An 8246-nucleotide genomic window follows, 5' to 3' on the forward strand; every position below is an offset into this window, starting at 1 on the left:
AGTGGGTGAGTCAGAGCCTGAAACAGTCAGAAAGGGACAGGTGAAAACTGCTTGAGAGTCAGAGGAGAGCAGCAAGGAAGAGCTGGCAGGAGTTGCTTGGGAGAGAGCAGAATTTGGGAGGAGAGCAGTAACTATGAGCTGCTGGTGAGGAATTTGAAAGAAAGCTGTTGATGAGAACTGGCCAAAATAGAGGATCCCTGATGAGCGTATGGCTTGGGCAGTGGCCCCTAGGAAAAGGGGAAAATCCAGCTTAGTCAGGGAAAGCTGAACCCAGAAGCAAGAGGGTTGATATGAGAGGATAGGTCCCCCAAGGAGAGGTAGGACTTCCATTCCTCCAGGGAGACCTGGAGGAATGGAACAGTACAAAAGGAGGAAAATCTTGTGTGAGGAGCTGTGGGAAACTCATCGTTCTTAATCAGGGAGGCCTGGAGAATGAGGTCCTGGATTGGGGCCATCGGAACAGAACACAGTGCTGCTATTGACTCTTGGGTGGGTGACTTGCTGAGGATGTCCCAGGAGAGGGGAATTGGGGTAAAAAAAAAACTATTGCATGTTTACTGTGGAAATTACAAAATAATTTTACTACAAAGTTTTGAAGGAATGTACTGCACAGGTGTGTGTGCATAAATTATGTTCAGTGGTGGAGTTTTTGTCAAACACTGAGACACTATATTCCTTTCATGGTCGGAGACAGAGGGAAACTGAGGCGGGCATGCCTGTTCTGCCACTAGAGGTCGCTTCAGCAGTGGTTGCCTTATGAAAATACATCTATATGCATTTCCTTCCCTTACTCTGGCAAGTTTTGTGGGCTTAGGTAAAGTCCTCTGGGCTTTCTAGGATTCTTCCCCTGCAGTTCATGACTTCTCTTCCTAATCATGGAGTTGAATCATCGGCTTTCTCTGACTTTGGGTTGGTGCTGCAGTTTAACAGTACCACCAGCACCCTGCTACAAAAGCATGCCCATCTCTTCCCATCTCCCGCCCTAACCTTCTTCTTCCTCCTTTATGTCAGAATTGCCAGTTAGCAAGCTGAGGCAAGAGCAGATGAAAGCTAGAACAGAGACTGACTAGCGCATAAGCAGGAGCAAAACAGTGTGTTGAAACTAGTGGCAGTGGGAGTGTTCCTGGCCAGAAGTGATACTGAGCAAACTGGAGAGACTGCCTCCCTTCAGAGCCTATATACACACCTTGGGATCACCTGGGTGGACAGGCTGAACCCTGATTGAATGGAGTAGGGCCTATCTCAAGATAGGCAGGTAAAATGCCTCCGGGTTGTGGGTGACAGGACCTGAGGACAGCATGATACAATTGATCTGTTCCACTGGGTCTGGGATGAGTTTTCTTTGTATCGGAAGCTGGTTAGTCTAAGCAAACCCAGCATCCACAAAAAGAGGCTCCAGAATCCACAAGTGCAAGCAGGGTGTACTCACCTCAGGTGTAGATGGGATGCCAATATGGAACAAAACTTGCGAGTGGGGATTACAACCATCCACTGATGTTAAAGAGCATGTTGGCAGAAGAATGGTTTCTGTTCGGGGAACCCAATTCCATAATTATTCAAGCCACAACTCTTATAATGGGACTGCATGTGGTCATATCCGAGGTCTGCTGCAGATCTGGATTTTGTGGGGGCATTTAGTGGCAAAGTGGCCTTCTCCACCATAGTGCTGGCAAAGGCTGTTCCTTCCTTCTCCTGATCCATGAAGCATCTTCCCATCAAATTGACCTGTACGGGCTCTGGCACAGGGGCCGCCTTTGGGGGGACTGGAATGGAGCAGGACTAGACTGGGGTTGATCAGATCTCTTCTTTTTTTCCTGGTGCCATTTAAACAGTCAACTGCCAATCCATATGCACAGTTCGATGGATGAGTTCAGCTCAGTGGAGAGCGGGGTCAACCCAGATCAACATATCCTTTACATCATTTTTCAGACTTGGCAAATATGATAGTGTAACAAGTCAACATGGATCTATGTCAATGACAAAACCTTGAAAGTGGGTGACAAATGCTGAGACAGACTGACAGGATTGTTTAAAAAACTGAATGGCCACTTGTCATACCAGTATGGCTTGGGTCAGCAATATGAGTGAAAAGGCTCAGACAAACTTGTTGAAAAAGCCAAGCACCGGACTGGCCTGTTCTAAGAGAGGTGAGACCCAGTCTAGGACCTCACCAGTCAATAGACTGATAATAAGTCCTATTTTGGTCTGATCAGTGGTGTACATCATAAGGCACATTGGGAACAACATATGGCCTTGGTTGAGGAACTGCAGAACTTCTAGTGGTTCCCATCAAAGCTCTCAGGCAGTGGGATCTTTGGGCCTCATTCTAGGGGCACTGTGGCTCACTGCACTGGGTATACTGGGCTATGAGCATCTGTGAGTGGAGAGAAGCATTCTCCAACTGCAGCAAGGCAACTGGGCTCTGAACTAACTCTGACATCTTGGTAATGGATGTGCTGGGGGATTCCATCTTGGCTGCCAGGCCAATCACAAAAAGTGAAGTCAGAATAGCCAGGTGGCTGGCTGTGGCAGGAGCAGATGCAGGCAGGAGCTAGAACAGGAGCAAGGGCAATCTGTGGACATTATTTGCAATGGGAGTGCCCTGGCAAGGTAGTGACATTGAGCAGACTGGAGATTCTGCTTCCCTTAGGAGTCTATGTACCTGCTTTGGAATCCGCTGGGTGGGTCCTCACCTGTGGATTGGCGGAACCCTGGTTGAATAGTGTGGGGACTATCGCAAGACCTGCAGGTAATTGCCTTTGACTCATCACACTCTCTGGCTCAGGAATAATTCATCAAGCTTAAGTAGGCTCAGGCTCAGAGCCTCAAGGATGACTCATCAGCTTAAAGAGGCTCAGACTCAGAGGTAACTCAGGCTCAGAAGTATTACACTTTGTTCCCCCTGTGAGTGCTTTTTAAACACTTGCTTTTTCACCTCTGCCCCTTTGTTCTATTTGGGAATTTTCCACTCCCCCCTTCCTACAGAGAAACTTGGTCAAACTTGTTTCCCCAGACAGGCAGCCCCCTTACCGTATCCATCTTTTGATGCAGAGCAGACAGATCTGATTCTTTGCTATTCACTAATAATACACCAGGGAAAAGGGAGTTCACATCCCAGCACTGCCACTTCTTATAAAGCCTTAAACGTGTAACTTCACTTCTCTTCTTCTGTTCCCCCCGCTATTAAACAGAGATCATATTCTCTCTGGCATTACTATCAACAGGTAAGGTGATACATAAGGGTAAGTATTTGTGATATCTGGGGAATGAAAACCCACACAAACAAAATTTTCATTGAGCCCCTATGACAGGAAATATAGAGTTTCTACAACTATACTTAGTACTCTGGTAACATTAATGGACCATTCAGTTATCTAGCTGTTCATACTCGATACCCAAAAATGCCAGCAGAATAAGAATATTGCATACTTTCATATCCTAGCAATTATTTGACAGTATAAGATTGATAAAATCTGTCTGCATTATTTATTCATTACTTGCTGAGTATCAACAATGGGTATGTCTACACTGCAGATGAGAGCATGCTTCCCAACTTAGGTAGACAGAGATGCACTAGCTCTGCTTGAGCTAATGCACAAAACATAGCAGTGTAGCTGGGAGTAGCACAAGTGGTGGCTCAGCCTAGCCACCCAAGTATGTACCCGGGGCATCTGGGTGGCTTTATACTCAGGTGGCTAGTGCAAGCTGCTGCCTGTGCTACCTCTTCCTACATTGATATTTTTAGTGTGCTAACTTGAATAGATCTAGAGTGTGTCTGTTCACCCAAGCTTTGAAGCATGCTCCCAGCTGTAGTGTAGATGTAGCTAATGAGAAGTTAATCAAAACAACCCTCTTCATTATTTTGTTTATAGTGTCAGCCTGTGGAATGACTGGCCAGTGTGAGAATAACATGTTGCTCAAAATTTCCTACATGAACTGTTGTCCTCTATCGGCTTGATCCAACTCCCACTGAAGTCAGAGGAAGCCTTTCCATTTAGATGGATTGAATGCTATGTGCAGAATCCACAGGCTTCCTCTCTTAATTCCTGCTACCTTTCCTGACTAATGCAGTGCATGACAATATACCACCTGGCCACTTAGCAAAAAACAGCATGTTCTTCTTGGCTGAAAATCCTGCAGATTGGGCATTTTGTATTGCCATGTGTGAATGCATTGCTCAGCCAAACATATTTCTTTTTTGCACTTCACACATCCAGTAAATCTACTGAAGTTTATTTTTATCTACTAGAAAATCTTCCAAGTCATTAGTTTTAAAGAAATTGGCAGTTTCTGACAGCAAAATTGGCATACTTGATTAATCTCCAGATCCTTCATATCAGGGTTTTGTTGTTAAACAGCTTTCTTTTTCATATGCATCACTAGCAAAAGGAAAATTCCCTAATCTCTTCTTTAAGGTAGAATGCAGTTAAACTGTAGAGCCAATGTCCAAATAAAAAGTGTCAATAAATGTGAACAGTTCTTAGCTATTACTCTTATTTCTACAAAACCATAGCTTGGTAAGTTCTTTTCTTTTGTATAAGTATATACATAAAAATGTAAAATAAATCATACTGCTCTCTATGCTATCCTGGTTTTTAACTATGTTTCACAGGCAATAAAAATATCTTGCTACCACAACCATTTCCCAGTGCATCAGAATGAAAGTCCAGTAAGAGGAAGGCTGAAGTCTTTGACTTGGCATAATATGTTGATGGTTTGGTGGGGTAGAAAAATGAATATGTAAACACTACAGAGATAGGCAAACTTCTCTAGCTGGTTGATATCTCACTTAGGATTCAGAATATTAAATCTGAATAACTGCATATGTAACCCGTGCATGGTTTACACATAGTCTCCTGGAAATCCTTGCACAACACACCTCTTTTTAATGTAGTTTGTTCCAGAAGCCATGTCAGCATTGCCCCTACCTAATATGCTTGAACAAGTCAACACTCATCTCCTCTTTCCTAAAGAAATACATTTTGAACGAAAGCAGATTATTTTTTAGGGGAAGTTAGTCATCAGGAAAGATGCCATGTTGACATACATGGATATATGAAGTTCTCTATCAACATAAACATTACTGCGTGGTAGTTCATCTAGTGTGCCTCCAGCCTGTTCTGGAGGTACTTCAAAGGCTGAGTATAATTCTGTTTCAATTAATCTTTGGCGTCTCTAATGAATCTGCAAACAAAGGTGCCAATTAATACCTGTTATAATGGACAGATGTCCACATCACACACACAAAATATGGACTACACTGAGATCACTCACTAATTTTAAATGCGCCAGGTTCCAAATGATAAGGACCTTTATCTTATTATTAATCTTGTATGGATTTGAAATGGTGATCCAGGACTTGGAAAAACTGTGTTCCATGATGAGTTCCTTTAGCCAGCCTGTTCTGTAGGGAAAAAACAAAACAAAAAAAACAGATTAAATCTTCTGAACATTTTAGTAGCTCCCATTTCTAATGCTCACATTTATTTAAAATCAAGGCAAAATACAGGAATAGTTTTGTTTTTAAGGTGGAACTCATCTAAATGGTCTGATGTCACATGTGATCCAGAATTTTGGTGACGCAGCTGGGCAGAATTGAAAATGCAGGGTTTTGTGGGGGGTGGGACTCTCCAAAAGAAGTTTGTCTTTTTTATGGTGGCTAATGTCACTTACATGTAAACATTAACACTAATTGTATTTTGCTAGCAAGAATCTTGTAACTCAAATAGGATTATACCCAATAACCCTATCAGCACATTCAGATACCTCAACTGTATATTTTATATTAGTTAAAATATCAACTCCTACACATTCGGTTACACTGTAGATTTTTAATACAAATTTTTTTAAAAATCACTATTTATGGTGCGAGATATTATCCTTCTGCCAAACAATCTCTTCACCAGAACTAGTGTCACACACATTGCCTAGAGAAATACTAAAACTAATACTTAGCACATTTCATGAGCAGATCTCAAAAAGTGTGATGTTGTACCTCACCCCGGAGAGATAGAAAAGTATTATTATCCTGATTTTACAGATGAGGAACTGAGGCACAGATGATATGTCTATACTGCATTGTAAATACAGGTCTATGGGCTCTATGTTTCCAAGCCTATGGTTCAGTGTCCACCCTGCATTGTACAATTGCTGAACCTGGTTCTCACAGCCATGCTAATGCTTCTATGCTGCACTATGCAGTCTTTGTGACTCAGATCTGCAGCTTCTGCTACATCCACACTGCAAAATGACAGGGCTTGGCCCTGAATCACAGCATGACTCAGTCTCTGAACCACTTCCCTAGTAGGGTCCTGAATGCTTGCTGACATAAGTCAGACTAATTTTTGTGTGGACGGAAGTGAGGCTTAGGTTTGAACCTGCGACACAGACCAGGCTTAATATGCCAGAGAGTCTAAAGTGACTTGCTGAAGGTCACACTGGAAGTCTGTGGGGAAAGGAAGGGAATTGAACCCAAATTTCCCTAGGTCCAGGCTAGCACCCTAACCATGGGACCAGCCTTCTGTCCCTTTTCTTGGGTGTGCTCTATGTAAAATTGTTCTGAGAAATAAAAATGTTTTAATGTTTTCACTGAGTCTTGAATGCTCTTTTGTGTTTAAAAAAAATAATCCAGGAAATATGTTGGGGCACAGTGAAGTATGGCTCACAGTTATTAACATCCTACAGGTAACCGGGGCTTGGAACAGTTTGGATAGTTACCAAACATATTTGTAATTTCACAGTATTAAGATGAGTTCTCTGCTAAGTACAAAGGACCATATTTTGGCCCTGGGTTCTCTGGCAGTGATAGAAGTATTCACAAGTTGTGGACCCATGTCGGCTTCTTGGATCACAGATGGAATCAGAGGCCAAAAAGGCTGGTTTTAATCAGTATCTGGCAAGGCAATTGTGAACATTTCTCTTTGATTTGGACCTTGCCTGCATGTTGGCAGTGGCCGTAGAGAAATCACACCTATTCTGCAGAAGCTGCTCTGGCTTCCTGTTTACTTCCATATTTAATCTGTTGTGTTGGCTTGATTCTATAAACCTTATGGGCTTATAGGCCTGGCTTTGAAAGACGGCCTATCTCTCTACTTCTCCATATTCTACTGCTGCAAATGAGAGCAGCTGTGGTGCTTGTGTGAACAGTCCCTAGCATAAATCTCTGGGATGTTGCAGGATGCTCTCAGTAGAGGACCCTCGGCTCAGGATTTTACTTTCAGACCTATCTGTTCACCATTTGCTTTTTCAGATTTTAGTTGGAGAAGGTGGTTATGTGCAGTGTGAGCTGTTATATGTTCCTTGATCTAAAAAACATGAGTAACATGAAGTTTTCCAGAGATTCCCCTCCCCCGGCTTTGAATTAATGTCATATTAGGCAAGTGTGAAATGGCTCACAGCACAATGGAAACAGTAAACATGTATACATACCCTTCCCTAATAGACAGTGGAACAGATTTTAAAAAATCTGTCCAATTAGACCACTTCTTCATTTGAAAATCAGCAATTCTAGCCTTACAAATCTACCTACATTTTAGAAATAGTGAAATCTGCAGTGTAAACAAATATAAATTCTGAATCAGAAAGTATCTAAGGAACAATAATGTAGAGACAGAGGATATTTATAGAAGAGAAAAGGAGAGGTTGTTTACCTGTACAGTAATTGGAGTTCTTTGAGATGTTTTTGTCCCTATGGGTGCTCCACTGTAGCAATGTACACGGATGTGCCCATAGGGACAATAACTCAAAGAAGAATTTTAAGTTACCTGAAATCAATTCTCATTAATTTGGAGGGGGGGAAAAAACCTTAGATTTAAGATTTTTTATAAATCAACTTTCTAAGAACAGATCATTCCTGTGCATCAGCTCAGGATAAATCTTTGAACTATAATAAATTTAATATGAGAAGAAAAAGTTACCCAAACCTTTAAAATGTGCTTAATAATAAAAAGCTTCCTTTTAAAAAATATTGAAGGAAAACAAATGATACATATTACTGTCATTCTCACATTTTCTTGTATTGGAATGAAGATGATATAACCTATTAAAATTGACGGGGGAGGGAAAGAGATCTACAATTTGAGGAATTCAGACATTAAGATTTCTGCTAGCTATCTAAAATTATGCCACAGAAAATCAGGGCCACCCGGGAGCGGGGGGCAAGTGGGGCAATTTGCCCCAGGCCCCGCAGGAGCCCTGTGAGCCCAGGCCTGGTGGCGGTCCGGGTCTTTGGTGGCATTTTTGGCAGT

General features: G+C 42.2%; 1 protein-coding gene across 1 annotated transcript in view; it reads right to left on the reverse strand.

The window, feature by feature from the left end:
- Window positions 1-5317, reverse strand: part of TCERG1L (transcription elongation regulator 1 like) — a 248497-nt gene extending 243180 nt beyond the window's left edge. The window contains exon 1 of the mRNA XM_039482841.1: window positions 5275-5317. The gene's annotated coding sequence lies outside the window, so the exon portion shown is untranslated. The remainder of the gene's footprint in view (window positions 1-5274) is intronic.
- Window positions 5318-8246: the final 2929 nt, after the last annotated feature.

The sequence above is a fragment of the Mauremys reevesii genome, linkage group 7 (genome assembly GCF_016161935.1).
Source record: "Mauremys reevesii isolate NIE-2019 linkage group 7, ASM1616193v1, whole genome shotgun sequence".
NCBI classification, from domain to species: Eukaryota; Metazoa; Chordata; order Testudines; family Geoemydidae; genus Mauremys; species Mauremys reevesii.